This window comes from Crocuta crocuta, unplaced genomic scaffold (genome assembly GCF_008692635.1).
Source record: "Crocuta crocuta isolate KB4526 unplaced genomic scaffold, BGI_CrCroc_1.0 scaffold235, whole genome shotgun sequence".
NCBI lineage: Eukaryota > Metazoa > Chordata > Mammalia > Carnivora > Hyaenidae > Crocuta > Crocuta crocuta.
Genome location: NW_027531285.1, coordinates 8312994 through 8332577, shown reverse-complemented (window position 1 = coordinate 8332577; position 19584 = coordinate 8312994).

The window sequence follows — 19584 nt, the reverse complement described above, 5'->3', positions numbered from 1 at the left end:
AGTCTGTGAGACTATGAGATGGTCATGGTCACAGGGGCTTTATAGCACAAGAGGTCAAGTATTAAAAGTAAATAAAAAATAGTCATGGAAAATTGTGATCAATGCTAAGAAAGACATAAGCAATTCACAAAAAGTGGGGCAGGCCCCTTTGGACATGGTTGGAAAGTGCTCTCTGAGGAAGTGACATTTGCTCTGGGTCTTGAATCTCAGTATATCCAAAGCCCCTGAGGGGAGGGTGAAACTTGAGCTAACTCTGCAGACATTGTGTTCAGACCTGAGCATAGAGCCAGGGGAAGCCATCAATGAAGTAACTGAAATGAGCTGCTTTTCAGCTTTAGAAGATTCCTACAGCATGAAGATTATGCGTGAGCAGGAACAGAAAAGGGAAAGACTTCCTTTGTGGCAGTGGCAATAATTCTGGCCAGTGGGAGATGTAGAATGGCTGGCTATGGTGTCTATCCAAAAGTCAGAGTTTAGCAGACTCGCTGATAGATTGTGTAGGAGGAGCTAGAACACGTGGTGAGGGAGAAGAAGGGATTAGGAATAACCCTAGGTTTCTGCCTTGAGAGAGAAAGTGGATGATGGTGCCACTTACTAAGATTGAAAAAACTGAGCAAAAGAGGGCTTATTGAGAAAATTGTGAGTTCTATTTGTGTAGAGTTAAGCTTGGGAAGCCTGTGAGACATCTACATGAGATTTGGAAGAGATAGATAGATGGAGAATGCTCTAGGTGTGAGATACAAATTTGTGAGTCATCACTAGTGACTAGTGAGATGCCATTTAAAGCAGTAGTACTGGTTAAGGTCATTGAGGGAGAGAATGGAAGAGAGAGAAAGAAGAGAAATGGGCTCACAACCTAGTCCAAAGAACTCCAATTTTTAGAGATATGTTTGAAGGACACACTTGCAAGGGAAAAGGAGAATAAGAAACCAGTGACTTGGGAAATGTACCAGGAAGGTGTGTTATCATGAAATCCAAGCAAATTGTTTAAAATTTAGAAGGAAGGGGTGCTTGGGTGGCTCGGTTGGTTGAGCATCCAACTTCAGCTCTGGTCACGAACTCACAGTATGTGAGTTCGAGCCTCGTGTGTGGCTCTGTGCTGACAGCTTGCTCAGAGCCTGGAGCCTGCTTCGGATTCTGTGTCTCCTTCTGTCTCTGCCCCTCCCCTGTTCACATTCTGTCTCTCTCTGTCTCTCAATAATAAATAAATTTTAAAAAAAACCTCCAAAACTTAAATCAGAAGGAAGCCCAGCCATGGAGAATAGTGCTTAGAGAGGCAGATGGAGGTGATGCTAGTAGCGTGCTCACTGGGTCTGGAATCATGGGAGTTCCTCATGGTATGGTAAAGGGCAGTGTCAGTAGAGTTACACCATGTGATGGAAATGATTGCGTAAAGAAGGAGGATCAAGGGCCAATATGAGATGGATAATAGCAGTATGAATGCATTATTTAAGAAAAGAGGGGGATGAGATGGGGTCCAAAAGACAAATTGAGAGTTGGTTTGTGATGAAAAGTTTGAGGAGTCCTCCATCTCCCTTCCCATTGATTCTCTTTTTTCCATAAAGTGGGCATTCAGCTGAGGAGGGAGAATAATGTTGATATTTGTGGTGAGAATAGAAGGTTTCCCTGATTAGCTATATTTTCATCTGGATATCCATGGAGGCAAGGGAGTTGTCTGAGGAAGCCTGCCGAACCCATTTGCACTGCATAAGATGATGAGTCAGAACAGAAAGGGTGCTAGGTCTCATTATTTTAATTCACTGGCAGGTAATATTTTACATTTTAAAATCAAAATGACAAAGATTAAGAAAATAGCCCAAGTAATGTATCTCTAAAGTGAAATATTTCTTACTTTTCAAACATCAGGTTTAGAAACTGAATTCTAGAAAGGGTTTGTTTCTTGATTGGGCTTTAAAGAAAGAGCTAGTCACTTCTACTTAAACACTGAGTATTATTTGGCTTAGGTTCAATTCCTAAGCCCTCTGGAAAAGTTACACTGGTCTTTTAAGGAGAAACAGCTTTTTTTTTTTTTCCCAAAAGAACTGCCATTCTGCAAGAATGGTTGAAAGTGATCTCAAACATTTCAATGCAAATGAATTTTTATACCAGCTCTAGGCTTTAAAGGAAATGGGGGCAGAGGGAAAAGAAGAGTGAAGGGAAAGAAAATTACTGCCTCATGACTGGAAAGAGATCATTATTAGGCCATTGTACATGATGTTACACACTCCTGAGGCGGGGCTCCAACTTCTGCCCACATGAATGTGTGAGGAGCCGACAAGAACTCTATCTTATAATTTAAACTAATCCATGTAGAGCAGAAAGACACATGAAGGTCAAACTGATTTGTCTTGTGCAAAGAGTCAGAGAACTTTAGTAAGCGAAGGGAGAAACCGTGTGCAATCACACCATCCAGAATTAGAATTAAGGGCAACTATGACGGGAGAAGTAAGATCTTAAGTGTTTATGACACGTTGCTCAAAAGCATAACCGTAAAAGCAAGGGTAGATCATTCAATAATAAGTCATTGCAATTTGATGCAATGTACCACATTTTACCCTTGCTTTGGAATCTCATATTATGTAAATATGTAAAATGATGTTATGACTGATTGTCAATCTGGCTCATTTAAATAACGATTTTACATTTTTATAGAAAATACATTATGTTAAAAAACACAATTAGCTGAACTATTTCCTCTCTATTCTTTTTGTACCCTACAAGAAAGTTAGCTATTTATATTATGCCACAAACATTTGTCAATTCTAACTATCATCTCCCTCATGTCAGCTACTGATATTCGAGGATTAGTAAATAGCACAGAGTGCCCTTGTAAATCTAAAAGATGCTATGTTTTTCATATGGAACTTTCTGAAGAAGTGATTCCATTTGGGCCTCTGATATAGGAGGTATAGATTTGACTTTAAACTTTCTAGCTCCTATTCTTTATTTCTATAAAGTTACAGTTCTCAAATTCTTATGAGTAAGATTTTAAGACAGCAGTAAAAGTAGGGTTTCCCAGGGTTTTCTACATCTAGCCCCATGTCCAAACAAACTTCTACAGCATAAACACAATAATTTTGAGAAATTAGCATCTATGTGCAAGATCTGAGACTACTATCAATGAATACAAACAACACTTACAATATTCTAAATGTATGCCTGGCATCTTGCTGTGTGATTGAAATCACTCACCCATTTTTTTCAAAGTACTTAATTCAATGGCTTCATGTTTATATATCTACATCCTTCATATAAAACAAAAATAGAGATTTCTGATTCAATTCCCATTTTTGTATTGTTTACAAAGGACAAAACTAATGTTTTCGGAAGCTCTTGCCTTGAAGGAGATGACAATTTTTGATATACAGAATGGGCCTGGTAGTGTCTTTCTTCCGCTAAGATTTTAAGGACCAAGGACAGTTACAGCACATCTGTATGGATCCAGATTACAAATAAATTTCATAGTTTTTGCTAAAATATAGGAATCATTATAGTCCAGTTATAATAGCAGAAATGTAATTGAAGAGCATTAGCTGCTGGTTGGAAAGAATAAATTTACATTTACTACATTCTCTTGAAATCAAACAAAAAACCTAAAATAAAATCTTTTTAAAGGTTTCCAGACTTCAATGGTCTAGGAGAGAATTAGAACATGCCACTATATGGACTGTATTCAGTCCCCTGATACCCTGGGGGGAAAAGTCATATGAGGAAGTCAAAGAGAATTGGACACTGAGCACTTGCTTCCTTTGGAAATGCAGGATACTGAAGCTTATTTTAGGAAGGCATCCAAACCTGGGTCTGCCTCTGGACATGCAATAGTAGCTCAGGGAGGAGAAGGGAGGGTTAGGACCAATTCTGCGAGGCCAAGCAAAATATGGCCCAAAAAGTCCATGTCACCACAATGCTCAGGGACAAAAGAAGGGTATTTTGGGTATGGGGGCTGGGAGGCAAATTGAGTTGTTCTCTGTGAATTTTATTTCATTATGAGCTAAGAAATATCAGGATCAAGCATAAGTAGTTAGAAACTTACTTTCAACCTACTTATAAATATGATATATCTCAGCCAGACTACTGACTACCTTGATTTTGGAGACCTACAGATGGAGAAGTGAGGGATACCCAAAAGATCTAGCCAGAGGGAGAATATACAGGCAGACTGTCTTCCTCATTAAAAGAGAATGGTAGCACTGAATCACCATTCTCATAATCTAAATAAGCTTCAGTTTACTTGTTCTGTACAATGAGAATAATGAGGATAATGTTATCTATCTTATGGATTGCTATAAGAATAGATAGTGTATATAAAATCCTTTGTACAGAGTAGATGTTCTATCAAGGACTGCTATTAGTGTTCTCTGCTATTAGTCATTCTCTGATTCTCTGTTTGTGTTTAAGAGTTTAGAAGTGGTTACCTCCACAAACTGCACCATTCTGGAATAGAGCTATTGAAGTTACCCTCTGAGCCTCCAACTCAAGAACAGTCTCACTGCATTTAGAAAGGGAAGGATAATAGGCAGATGACTGGGTACTCATTGCAAAAAAGGGAGGGATGGCGAACTAAAATTTCTGTCCTTTTTGGGAAACAGTAATTCCCCATCAAGAATTGAACAATCTTGATCACAACATTATAGTCAAGTGAATACCCTTGGGAACCTGAACAAGTTTTAGCATAACCACATTAAGCACTCGGTAAGTAAACCTAATTTTCTCAATCAAATGAATCTCACATGGCCTAATAGCCTCATTTGCAACTGGTATTGTTGATTCACATGAATGTGAAAATAATGGCTTGAATCCAAGAGCCCAGAGGACAATGATTAGTTCTATAAAGTTAAAGTGATAATCAAAGATCTTTTCAAAATGCTCCCCAGTCTTCTTGATCAATTAATTGTAGAATAAAAAAGAATAGCAGTTAAATTTGGAATTTGATCATTGCTAAGTTGCTTGCCTGGCGGTGACTTGCCTTTGTACAGTGGAATTCTTCTGTGTATAAAATAAGAGGCCATGTCAGGTTATGTCTCTTGCTACCCGGTTCACTTTGAGTTTTTGAATTTATTAAAGAGTCATGGGATGCCTGGGTGGCTCAGTAGGTTAAGCGTCTAACCTTGGCTCAGGTCATGATCTTGCAATTCGTGATTGGAGCCCCGCTTTGGGCTTTGTGCTGACAGCTCAGAGTCTGGAGCCTGCTTCGAAATCTGTGTCTCTGCCCCTCCCCCCTCTCACACTCTGTCTCTGTCTTTCAAAAATGAATAAATGTATAAAAAAATTTTTTTAAATAAAGAGTCAATGCAGGAAGACCTGATACACATAATTTTACTAGAAATACTTATTAAATGAGTATTTAACTTAAGAGAAGTTATTCTATGCCATAAAAAAAGTATCAAGACTGTATTTCCTAGGTATTGAAAAATCTGGCCATGTTCTAGGTTTAGAAAATGATTAAATACTAGTTTTTTAAATGTTTTGGTTTTGGAAAGTTGCCAAATGGGTTTTGCCAAACACATTTTTCTGTCATTTCACAACCCATGTGTGTGTTTTAATGAATGTGTAATCCGTATGTTCTGATTCACTTAAACTTAACTTGACAAAATCTGTTTTAAGAATAATATGATTTCCAAGAAAACTTTAGAACTGTCCTAAGAAGATACATCTTTAATTTTAAAAAAGGAGTCATAGTTGATGATGAATAAATGGAACTGATCTATAAATTTGGAATACAAATCTAAATATGAGATCCACATTTTAAATGACTTATAACAGCTTTACTAACTCATGCTTAGTGAAATAAATAAGAAGATTCAACTCTGAGTTATCATGATGCTGTGTAAAATGGAAGGTAAATAGAAACATGGTGCATCTTTCCACTTCTATTAAATGTATCAATAAGAAGGGTAGAAATGGGGAAAAGACAGGGAAAAAAAAATTCAGACGTATGTTCCTTTTTCCATGGCATACTCAACCTCTAAAGTACCTCCCACAATAATTTACAACCAACATATTTTTAAAGTAAGATTAACTGAAAACAGAGATTGGCTGAAGGCAATGTACAGTAATGCAAAAGGAATGTGCTCCATGGGGAAAATTCAAGTACCAACTCAAATCCGAAACGATTCTGGGCTCCACAGCAAAGAGGGGCTGAACCTGAGAAAAAGAAAGACCACCTAAGATAGTCCCAGGTTGGTAGAAGCCCTGAGAACACAAGTGAAGAAACCATAGAATCTCACTAGATTAAAGCATTCCCTAGTTGTCTCTCCCAATGTTTACAGAATAAATAGTGTGATATAAAAATCAATGTACTTAGAAGGTAAAACAAACCTAAAGTTATACACAATATGTGTTTGCAACTAAAACAAACAAATAAAAACAACAACAACAAATCAATGATGTAAGAAAGCAAGCTACAGGGGTCCCTGGGTGGCTCTGTCAGTTAGGCAGCAGACTTGCGATTTTGGCTGAGGCATGATCTTACCATGGTGAGATTGAGCCCCACGTGGGGCTCTCTCTGTCTCCCTTTGCCCATCTGCCCTGCTCCCACTCTGTCTCTCTCTCTCTAAAATAATAACAATAAAAAAGCAAACGATCAGAAATGAAAATTAACAGAAACAATAAATAGCAAATTAGATTCCAAATCACTTCCGCTATTGAAAATATCAATTATAGAATAGCTACATGTTAAAAGAAACAAAAATGTAATTTAAAATAAGCAATTAACATATTCTCAAAAATAACTTAGATTATTTGAAAAAGAACCAATGGAACTCTTAGAAGGGAAAAATAAAACCCACGAAAGAAAAGAACAATGGATGTATAAACCAGTCAAATATATAGTTAAGAAAGATAGTAGTAGGATGTTGGATAGAGATACAAAAAGATGAAAAAATAAAATTTAAAGAACATGGAGAATAAAAGAGAAACCCAAATTTTGTGTCAAATGACATTTTATTTTTACTTTTATTTAATTTTAGAGAGAAAGAAAGAGGATGAAGGGGGAGAGGCACAGAGACAGAGAGACAGAGAATCTTAAGCAGGCTCCACACTCAGAGCAGACCCCGGGATCATGTCCTGAGCTGGAATCAAGTCAGTCACTCAACCAACTGACTGAGCCACCCAAGTGCCCCTATTTTTTAATTTTAAACTTATTTTTAACATAGAGAAGTAATAGTCAAAGAGATAATAGTGATAACTTTCTAGAATAGGAGACATGAATTCAGAAGAAACAAAATGAACAATCAGCTGGATAGATAAAAACTTAACTCATACCTAGTAAAGTTTCAGAATAATCAAGCACAAAGGGAAGATCCTTAAAGCATCCAAATAGAAACTTAAATAACAGTGGAAGGCCTAGAAATTAAATGATATTTTTTAGTTCCAGAGAGAAAATAACTGTAAATTTTGAATGTTGTACCCACCAGAGATTGGAGTTATACAGCTATAAACCAAGGAATGCCAACAGTTGCCAACAGTCATCAAGAACTAGTAGAGAGAGAGGCATGGAAAGAATTCTATCACAGAGCCTTCAGAAAAAAAATCCTGCCAACATCATGATTTGGGGCTTCCTCAGGAAGACCTGTGAAAGAATAAACTTCTGTTCTTTTAAGGCATTGAGTCTGTGATAATTTCTTATGAAAGTCCTAGGAAACTAATATGAAGCTTCGGCCAAGAGTAACAGAAAAGGAAATTAAACAGATAAGAATTGGAAAGGAAGAAATAGAACTATCACAGATGATGTGATTGCCAGTATTGGCAAAAAGTTAAATAATGCACATAAATCATTAGAATTAGTATGAGAGTCTAGCAAGGTGGCTAGATAGTAAATTAATATAGGAAAATCAACTGCATATCTAATATACTGAAGAATACAAATAAAACTTTTCCATTTATTATTATACAAAGAAATACTAAAAAATAAGCAAAAGCTTCACAGAGCTTTTTTAATTGGTTGAAAACATTAAAGAAAACCTAAATAAATTGATATTATTCATAAATAGGAAAATATAATCATACATTGATTCTGCCCAAAGTGAACTACAGATTCACTATAATTTCAATCTACATTCTAATGGGATGTTTTGAGGAGCTTCTCAAGTTTTTCTAAAATGTGAAAGAATACTAAAGCTCTAAGAGTAGTCAAAACAAACTGAAAAGCAAAGTAAGGATAGAAGATTTGCCCTACCAGGTATCTATATCTGTTGTAAGGCCAGACACAGTCATTCTCAATGGGTCATGTTATCAATGGAGTAATTGAAAATTGTGAAGGTGGTCATGATTTTCTTACAATGATTAGGAAAATGCTTTTCATCAAAGATTAGCATCTTGCAATGTGTGAGACAGTCCTGTGTAACAAAGTCCCACATACCCTTGCCCAAAATGCCAAGGGTTTTTTGAGATAAATTCAATTTCTCTAGTATTACATCATCAAGCAATTAAGACGGTGTAAGGTATCTGTGGAAACTAGATATATTAAATAAGTTACATTGCATATCATTAAGGATAGTCTATGCAACAAATGGTGCTAAGAGAATCCAGTATCCTTATGGAATAAAATATCCTTCACATTGCATTTTAAATAAAGTCTTTCAAATTATTGAAAAACAAAAAAAGTTTCCTGATGACCCCAAAGCCTTAATTATAAAGTAGAAAAACAGATGACCATAAAAAATTTTTAAATGGGAGAAGATACTTCCCAAACAAATAAGCAACAAACTCTTAGTATCCATAGCACATAAAGTATTTGAATCAAGGCAACAAGAAAAAGATTAGCAACCTAATAAAAGAAAACAGGCAAGACATAAAGAAGTATTTTACAGAAGATGTGTAAATGACAAATATATAAAAAGTGCTCAGTCTTGTCAGTAATAAGGGAAATGAAAATTAACCACCCAATGAAATTTCATACTGAAGTGGCAAAAGTTAAATCTGGAAACATCAAACATTTGAAGAATGTGGAACAAAGGGAAAAAAGTCTACACCACTGGGGATGTAAACTACTTGGAAAGAAATTGGGCACTATGTTCAGCTTTGGCACCTGCTACATACATAAAACTGTATATTCTATAAACACTTCTAATCTGATGTTCTAATTATTTCATTTAAAGACATTTCTGGTTAAATCTTACTGGGGCATGTGGGTGGCTTAGTTGGTTAAGTGTTCAACTTTGTCTCAGCTCACTATTTCATGGTTCTTGAGTTTGAGCCCTACATCAGGCTGTGTGCTGACAGCTCAGAGCCTGGAGGCTGCTTTGGATTCTGTGTCTCCCTCCTTCACTGCCCCTGCCTTGCTTGCACTCTGTGTCTCAAAAATAAATAAACATTTAAAAAAGTTTAATAAAAAAAAGTCTTGTTAAATTTATTTCATGATCCAATAACACCTGCTAACCTATGGTTTGAAAAAGAACTTATTCTATAGAATCTTATTTGTTATCCTGGAAACAGGATAATTCAAACTTTTCGTAATGACATTATTTACAACAGAACAAAAGGAAACTGACAACAATTGGAATATACATCAACAGAAAAAGAAATAATTAAATTGTGATATACTCAGGCAAAGGAATATCATGCATCAATGAAAATGAAGTATTGCGAAACATCAATGAACTTTGGAAATATTACTTTGAAGGATTAAAGACATGGAGTAATACTTTTTTTAAAGCTAATACAGAAAATATAATCTAAATTTTATGAAATATGCATACATGGTTAAACTTTTTAAAAGAAAAGAAAAAAACAAAGGAATGCTAAATCCAAAATTCAAAGCAATGGTTACCATTAGGGGCAAAGCAATGAACTCGGGGAAAGTATGCAAATTGCTGCAGTGAAATAGTTCTTAAGTCAACGAGTGGGTTTATTTCTATTTATTTTATTACTTTAATTACAATTTACCCAAAAATGTTATGTGTACACCAAATACTGTATAATGAAATATTTTTTTAAAAAGTTGAAAAACAACCCTTTAATAGTTTAAGGTTTTGAAATCTGAGATGCTATTGAGGTAGTTGCTAACATACACTTCTTAATTTCCATGAAATAAGTAGTGGTTGGCAGGGGAGAGCCATGCAAGAACTGTCTGGCAGGTTTATTGGATTCTGAATGAGTTACAGGGGGAGCTGTATCTCCTGGGACACTTTAGTGTGGGGTTGACAGTCATATGTCTTCTGCGGTTTGGGAGTGGTCTTGTCTCCGGCAAGGATTGATGTTCAAGGGATGGATGAGATGACCTCTTTGATCCTTTTCAGCACACGGTTCTTGCACTTTCAGTCCTGCCTTGAAAACAGCACAGCCTCAGTCTCTTCCTGTGTCTACCTTCAACAGGCTGCCAGGGGACGCACACATTCTGTTTTTCAGTGAACACTATCTCTTGGACAAAACATTCATCAGAGGAGGCAGATAAATCAAACAACCTCAGCTATCAACCCTGGACTTTGAACTTTTCACCTTCCTCCATGAAGGTTGGTGTCCATAGGGACCAGAGGGAGTACACACACACCTATTTATACTATGCATTACCAGGTTAAAAGTCTATGGAACACATTTACCAATAAACTATTCAGAAAGGTATGTATTTCAGCAAACATGTGTATATAATTAAATGTACCTGCATACACAAAATATACACAATAAAAGCAATTTCTGAAAGAGATCCTGCCACTAATAACCATGGTTTTAAAGACTAAAAAGTGGTAATACCCACATTGTCAATCTCTTGGTGGCAATGTATCTTGATCAACGAAGCCAATGGCGCCACATCCAGAGATGCTTCTGCACTTTAGCCCAGGCTCATTTCATCCAGCTACATGAAGAAACTTCAGAACCTGAAACCCGCCAAGGGCTTCTCGCTTAGACCACAACTACAGGAATATATGCTGCAATACCAGCTTGATGATAAACTCATACTTTAAAATAACTGGAGACTCAGGTACACTGGTATCTTCACACTGAACTTTTTAGGCTAATCAAACAAATTTAATAATTTCTCCATACCACACTCTGGGGCAGTGCACATTAATATATGCTTCGTTTCAGATAGGGTATTTTTATTTTCTGATTGAGGGTGACTTAATGATATTATTTTTCTTTACTTTCTTCCATTTGGAAAAGTTCAGGGGTCTTGGAGTATCTGTTAGCAAGCAGAACATAAAACAAGTTTGTCTTTTAAGGAAAGGAAATTCCAACTCCCTTGAAAATGTCTCATTTATTATTTGGGCCAGCGAGAGGAGGGTGTACTCAGGAGATTTTTTTTTCTATTCCAATAGAAGATTTTTCACAATAACGGTATATCTGTGTATTAGTTCTGTCCTTTAAAATGAGTAAATAAAAACAGAATAAAGAAGAAATCATTGGAATGAAATGAGACATGAGCAGTGTGTGTGATATAACACACACGACCGCAATTCTTAGTTTTCAAGGCAAATGTCTGTGTTCAATTTACCACTGGAGGCTTACAGCAAACATCATACTTCCCCCGGCCACCCCCTCCCTCGAAGCAGCAGCCAGCTGCAAGACAGATTCCCACCCAGACGGAATGCAGGTGAAAACATCAATACAGCAAGAACCCAGTCAAAAAGGGCATGTGGAGTTTGGAGAGTTTTAGAAAAATTTTATGGCAGGAACACATGTGTTAGTGTAGCAGATGGAAGCAATTAGGGCAGGAAAACTTTGCCCTATCCTTAAAACCAAATTCCAATAGTGTGAGCTCAGGCTAATGACTATCCTTGAGGACAAGTAAAATCAGACCACAGTGAGTTTTGAAGATTGACTTCACATTGCATCAGGTCATGATCTGCACTACTAAAACTCATCAAAACTTGATATTATCTCTACCTTATTTCTAATTGGAAAGGGATGTGACCTCAAACTCACTCATCTAAAATTAATATGCTTTCCTGTAGTCTCTGTTAAAAACCTCATCTGACACTGTTATTTCATAGTCTGACTTGTAGGAAGTACAATTATGATTGCTAATGAATAGCATGATTATTCCAGATAGGAGAAATTTACTTTGTTTGGATATTTCTGTGCATATAGTCCTTTCTGAAATGTTCTTCTCTTTGAAGGCGACAGGCAGATACCTGACATCTCCCTTAATAAATAGTATCAACGGAGCTAAGATGAAGAAAATAAAGCAGAATGAGGTTGAGTGCTAAATCTGTGACCTATGAAGCAGTCATAAAGATTAGAAATAAATCCAGCCCTATGAACTCTCTTGTCTATGGGTTTATTCTGCAGACCTAGGCACTAAAGTAATTTTTCTCCCTCTTTGGTGTTGTCATATGATTGTCTCTCCTCACTGGTGACTCTCAAAAATCCCGTCTGGTAATGATTATGGATGTATTGACGGGTATTTGCTTTACAGTGATATAGTATCGCTTGTAGGAGCTGTTTAACTCCTTTTCTCTCAGGAGACTACTAGCTGAAGGATGTAGTGGAAAAGGAGAAGAAGAACTTGAAAGGTATGAAAGCTCAGGGCAAGGAAGGAATGAGGTAGGTTGCTCGGTTTCTTAATCAGTCTTCTGGCAATATGCACAGACTTACTTTCTATTGAAAGATGAAATAATTTAGACATTTAAGATTTGACTTCTAAAATATTTTTTAGTTATTTATTTATTTTGAGAGAGAGCACACGTTAGCAGGGGAGCAGGTGCATGGGAGCTAGCAAGGGGCAAAGAGAGAGGGGGAGAGAGAATCTCAAGCAGGCTCCTCACTGTCAGTGCAAAGCCCAATGTGAGGCTCAATCTTACAAACTGTGAGATCACAACCTGAGCCGAAATCAAGAGTTGGATGCTTAACTGACTAAGCCATCCAGGTGCCCCTAAAATATTTTTTTATTCTAAGCAGAGGACTGAATGATGATGTGAGCAAATACAATATTGGTTTTAAGCTATTTCGTTAAAGACATTGGCCAAATTTCAAGGGTAGCTCAGGCAACGATGTGCATGTACATCATTGGGAAGGATGTGTGCACAGCATTATAGACACAGCACAGACCAAAAGTAGGAATGTGTGTCTTCCATTCCTGGTCCTTCCACCCACCAGACTTGTTACTTTGAACAAGTGACTTGACTTCTCCAGTTCTTAGTGGCTGTATGCAAAAGGGGGAGAATAATACTTGCCCTGCCTGTTTCACTAAGTTAATTAAGTATAGAAATGAGAAAATACATTTAAAAGTGTAAATGGATGTGTGTTTGCATAGGGGACCCAAACAAATACAATCTCTCTTGGTTTCTAAATCTGCAACCCTTATTTTTTGACCTACCTAATGAGGACCGTAGATAGTGATCTCTGTTTCATTTGGGTACACTAAGTTACCTCCCCTTAGGAAAATCTGAGTCAATTCTTTACAATTCTTTGTAAATATATACACACAGCAAATATAATTGTTGAGAGGAAAACCCTTAGCGTGAAATTCACTATATTGAGCTTATTGTCAATTGACTTACTCATATAGACATTAGTTCAGCAAATAATACAGAGCATTGGTGATCCGTTGTAGTTTGTGCAAGATACTAAAGATACAACTATGAAGAAAAGAGGGTGGCCATAGTTAAAGTCAGACCAGATGCTCAACGGAAGCTGGGGGCTAGAAAAGGGGCCTGAGCGGCATCAGGGAACTTCCTGGGCTTGACCAATGGTTGAAAAGTCTCTGACCGAAATCATGTGGTCCTGATGAAAGGGCAGAGGCTGATGGTTTTGATTAGCTAGATTTAAAGTACTGAGAAGGCAGTTAACTGTGGAATGCAGATACTCCATCTCTTTCATAACTAGTAGATCCATGGGCCAGCATCTGAGGCCCAAGGCTAGGACTCTTATCCCTTATCATTTGACTTGTCAGAAGACTTTGCCACTTCTATTTTAAGAAGTATTTCAAATCCAGTGACTCTCCTCAGCTCCTCAGTTCTACCTCTCTAGTGCACTGTGCCATCATGCATCAACAGGACGACTGAAGCTCCTCCTATCTCGTGTATTGTACTTATGGCCCTTCCAATCCTTTCTTCACATGAGAGCTAGAATGATGTATTTCATTAAAAAAAATCAAAACACATTACCTTTTCACTTAAACTTCCTTTAATAGTTGTCCATTCTTTGAAAAGGAAAATGCAAGTCTTTCCATGGCCTACAAAGCCCAAATTTCTTTTTAGCTTCATCTCCTTCGATATTCTACCCTGCAATGAGCAGCTACCATAATGATTCTACTTTCTGAGAACCCAGCATGCTCTTTCTGGTCTGGTTGCCTTTAGCCTATTGATTCAGCCCAGACTGTTCTTCCCCAGCTCCTCAGTGGCTTCTCATCTTTCATGTTTCAACTCAAAAGTTGCCTCATCATGGGGTGCCTGGGTGGCTTAGTTGGTTGAGTGTCTGATTCTTGATTGCTGCTTAGGTCATGATCTCATGGTCATGGGATTAAGCCCCATGTCAGGTTACTCACTGGAAGTGAAGCCTGCTTAGGATTCTTTTTCTCTCTTTCCCTCTATCCCTATCCCCACTCTTGTGCGCGCTCTCTCTCTCTCTCTCTCTCTAACTCTCACTCTTGGGAAAAAAAAAGTTGACTCATTGAAGAGGTCTGCCAGGAACACTCTTTATAAGGAGGCCCCTTATACCCAGTACTTTACTACTTCACTCTTGACTTGCTTGATGGCTGCAATATTGTTATTTATAAGAAATATATATTTGGTCATTTAGATGGCAATATATTTTTCTAATATATATTTGGTCTTCATCCAGGGATCCTGGCTTACAGGTCCTAAAACACTAGAAATTTCCAGTGATAAGATGAAGAAAGGGGTGTTTTGTTATCATAATGAGGTGACTTTTGGAAAGCCCTTAGGTAACTTAAAGTTGGGGACTGGTTGCCAGTGGAACCAAGTGATTGAGTAGGGGACTGGAATTCTCCATTCCCCCTCCCCAACCTCCAGGGAGAGGAGAGGTCCTAAGATTGAGTTTAATTGTCAGGGCCAGTGATTTAATCAATTGTACCTATGTAATGAAGCCTCAATAAACCCCCAAAAGGACAGGGCTTAGAGAGCTTCTGGTTTGGTGAACATAGAGACTGGAAGAGAATGGCACACTTAGAGAGAGCATGGAAGTTCCACACCCTTTCCATATACCTGGCCCTTTGCAACTCTCCCATCTGGGTGTTCTGCTTCATAAGCCTATGAAGCACAGGTAACAACCTGGATATTCAGCTGGCATCTGAAGTGTGTGTGTGTGTGTGTGTGTATGTGTGTGTGTGTGTGTGTGTGTGTTAGGGGAAGGAGTCTTATAGAACTGACTTCTTAAACTATGGAATATGATGCTATCTCTGGGTAGATAGTGTCAAACTCGAGTTGAATCATAGCAATCCCCGCTAGTGCCCAGGTAAGTGCTTGTTGTTGGTGTGGGAAGTTCCTCCACACATTGGAAACTGGGTCTCCGAACAACAAAAGAATGGCATATATCATAATCTATCATTTGGTACTCTCCACCTCCCACTGTCCCAATACTTTTAGTTCCATGATGACGTGGGCTTTGTCAATCTTACCCAATGTTCATTCTCACCATCCTACACGGTGCCTACCATAGTATATAAATATAGATGCCCAAATACTGAAAGACTATATGAACACTATAAACCAAAATCTGTTCACACTTTGTTATAAACAAAGTTGTAAGAATACACAAGGTGAGACTAACTTGGAAACAGTAATGAGTCGGAAACAGATGACAGAGAGAGGCAAGGAAAGAAAGCTCCTTAAAGCAGCAAAATTAAAGGCTGGGTGCAGAAGGATAAAATAGCTGTTTCCAGGTCAAAAGAGAAGTAACAAACTATGAATAGTGGCAGGGCCTATTCCAAAGAATCACACATTTTAGGACTTAATATAAACTGAGCATCAAGCGGATCATTGGTGTGCAATGTATAATGCTGAACTTGCAGCCAGTTCCTGAAGAGTCTAATGTAACATGCTAAGATGTTTGTGCTTTATTTAGGGGACAATAGAAGTCAGCAAAAGTTCATTAGAAGGGGAATTTATAATCAGATGTGATTTTTAGGAAAGTAGATGTGAAAGAGGATGCAATGCAATGAGTGAAGACTGGAAAGAGAAATATACTTGGAAAAATTTCCAGTTGACCACGAAGCGAGTGCTGAGGACCTCAGGTAGATCAGGCAGTGGTAGCAGGAATAAAGAAGGGGGCTCAGAAAAGAGACACATGATGGCCTTCCTGTAGGGAGTGAGCTGACAAGGAAGATTCAGAGGGAAACTCTGGTTTTTAATTTATAGGACTGAGTGGATAGGAGTTCAACCAGCTAAACTCAAGAACAAAGAAAAAGGCAAGTTTTAGCAGAAGAACATAACATCAATTCTGCTTTTTATTTTATGAAAACATTTTATTCCAAATAAGCAGTAAGTGTTTAACTCAGAAAACTTGGAATACGTAGAAGAAATGCAAAGGAAAAACATTTACCTGATTCTTCCCTCCTAACTACTATCATTATTATGTTCACTATGTGACAATATGTATGCACATACACGTGGACATTTGTGCTTGTTCATTTATTTTTGTTGTATGGAAACGGATCATAACTTGCTTTTTCATATCACAATCTATTACACGCATTTTACAAAGTAAAATAAATGTTCACAAAATAAATAAACGCTTTCCTACACCATAATATTTTAATAGCCTCATAAGATAGTACATTATCACATGGATACACTAAAGTTTACTTGGCCAATTCCCCGTTGCTGAACACTCAATATTTTTACATTTTTACTATTAAATATCATGTTGTAGTGAACATTTTTTATGAATTTATTTTGAAAATACTAAAATTACAGGGCCTGAGACTCATACATAAGATATAATAACTTCCATGTGTAAAGCACTTTCTATATTCCAAATACTGAGCTAAGTGCTTTACAAAAATCATTTTATTCAATCCTCACACTCAGAGTAGATGTTGTTCACCCAATTTCACAGATGAGAAAACAAAGGCTTAAAAGAGATAACTTTTTTTTGCATGGATTCACACAGTGAAGCACAAAGCAAGGATCCAGTTACAGAGTAAAAACCCACATTCTTAATCACCACCCTGAGCTGCCTCTGGATGGCATTTGGAAATATGGATTGGAAGCTCGGTAGAGAGTAGATATTAAGTCTGACGAGTCATCAGCATCTAGATGAGTGGATCTCAAATCAACTGTTGATTATCAGCCGGAGAACTTTCAGAGCACACCATTTACCCCAGAACAATTCGATCAGAATCTCTGATCCAGAGAGGATGGAACTCAGGCATTAGTAGGTTTTAAAGAGCTATGGGTATTGCTAAAGTGTAGCTAGTGCTGAAAATTATTGATTAAAGCAATTGAAACAAAAGATTGGGATGAGATTGTCCCAGGGCAACACACAGAAGGAAGCAAGGATAACTCCATTCAAGTTGCGAACAGGGCTCCAAGAAAGGAGACTCCGAAGTGGCGTGCAAAGAAGTAAGAAGCAAGACAGGGGAGGTATTCTAACGGTTATAGAAGAAAAGAGTTTTAGAAATAATATGTGTATAAAATCCAACACACATCCATAGATATCAGTCAAGAACTTTAAATAATTTGCTTTAATAATCTAGGAGTGATATAGTGATGTAAATCACCCCTCCCTGATATGCCAACTAACTTTCTCCAGGATAGTTCAGGGTACATGTCTTTTGTCATCCTGTTTCTGCCTTGCTCTGTTGTCAGTCTGGTTAGTTCATTTCTATATCCCATACTGCTCTGCTCTGACAGGTTTGCTCATAAACTATAGAAAATGCTATATCAAAGTAAAGAATTAGCTTCAGTTCAGTTGCTTCAAATATATAGACTTCGATAAGCATATTCTGGCGAATTAAATCATTTCTTATATATATATTACATACTAGCATGTATAATTTATTAATGTAGTAGTTAATAATTTATTAATAAGTAAATCATATATTATGTTAAATAATGGACTAATTAGCAATTATAAAATGTTAATCTCCTTCTATAACATTTTATGAAACTATTTAAACTTCTCACCAGCATATTTAACATCAGTATGTTTGTCATAATTAGAGATTTTTTAGCCCTCTAAAATATTTTCCAAAGCCTAGCAAATTCCTTTCTGTTTTTAAGTTGAGACAATTCTTTTGAAACCAGGTAGAAGACTGTGAGTAGAAATTCCAAGCCATATAAATATGTTGATTGATATTTTCTATAATATCTGTATTTTCTATAATATCTTTACAGGCATTTTATTTATCCTAAAGCACATATAAGAAAAAACTATGTACTATTCTAATTTTTTAATCTGTCATATTTTATAACACAAAGTCTTACATATGTCATTTTTTATTTTGTTTGGATCCTCTCGCAATCAGAGCTGAGAAGGGCTTGAGTGTAGGTAGCTTATCATGGAGGTGATTGTGGGAAGTGGGAGTGACAGCAGGGAGAGTGTGGCTGGAAAAAGGACAAGATTAGGTATGGAAGATGGGAAATAGGTGTCACTGCTGTAGGTGGGAGGACTGTAACCAGAAGGTTAGTTCCAACAGGACCTCCTGAGAAGCATCAAGAATATCTTCCAGAATTGTCCACCTGAAGGCTGGGAGGCTGGAAAATTTATCCACTGACTCCCATCCTCCATCAGTTGAGGAGGACCTGGGGGCATTGTTTCCCATCACTTGTGCTGGAAGGATGCTATTGCTGCACAGTAGCTCCAATGAGCCCCACAGCTCTTGAGAAGGTGCTGAGGCAGAGAGTCTGTGCTTGAGATAGACCCTGTTAGCTTTGGTAATGTCTGCACTCCCTGAAATGGCCAACATTAGACTTGGGTTGAGCAGGTGTGATGACAGGCCACCAGAGGCCTCCACTGCAGTTCTAAAATTCAGAGTATTACCCATGATCCTTATTTACAATGGTTAGACTTAAGATTTTTCAACTTCATAAAGGTGCAAAGCAATACACCTTCAGTAGAAACTGTACGCATGTGGTACGATTCTCTCTTGTGATTCTGGGCAGTGAGCCACAGTTCCCCAACAGCCCATTTCAAGAGGTCAACAACCAATACACTCAAAGCCAGTCTTCACCATCAACCCTTCTGTTTTCACTTTCCGTACAATATTCCATAAGTTACATGAGATATTCAACACTTTATTATAAAATAGGCTTTGTGTGAGATGATTTTGCCCAACTGCAGGCTAATTTAAGTGTTCCAAGCATGTTTCAGGTTGGCTGGTCTAAGTTCTGAGGTTGAGTGATTATATGTATTACTGGGAGGTGACCCCATCCAAGCTGAGGAAGATATATACATGGTTTATATTGAAAAGCAACAGAATGCCCTGCCTCATCCTTTCTAGTCCCTTGTTTCCTGCTACCCAGAAAATCATTTTCAAATCAGTTGGTTATTTGTAATTTTATTTCCATTAATATGATATTATTATATCCTTTATTGATTCATCAATTTTAAACATTTTCAATTGACTTCCTATTACAAATAATAGGAACAAATAATCTTTTAGGAAGTTAGCCCACTTCCTAAAATATGCCTTTCGCAGGTAGAAGAACAATTGCTCATCCTCCTAATATATTAAAATTGTAA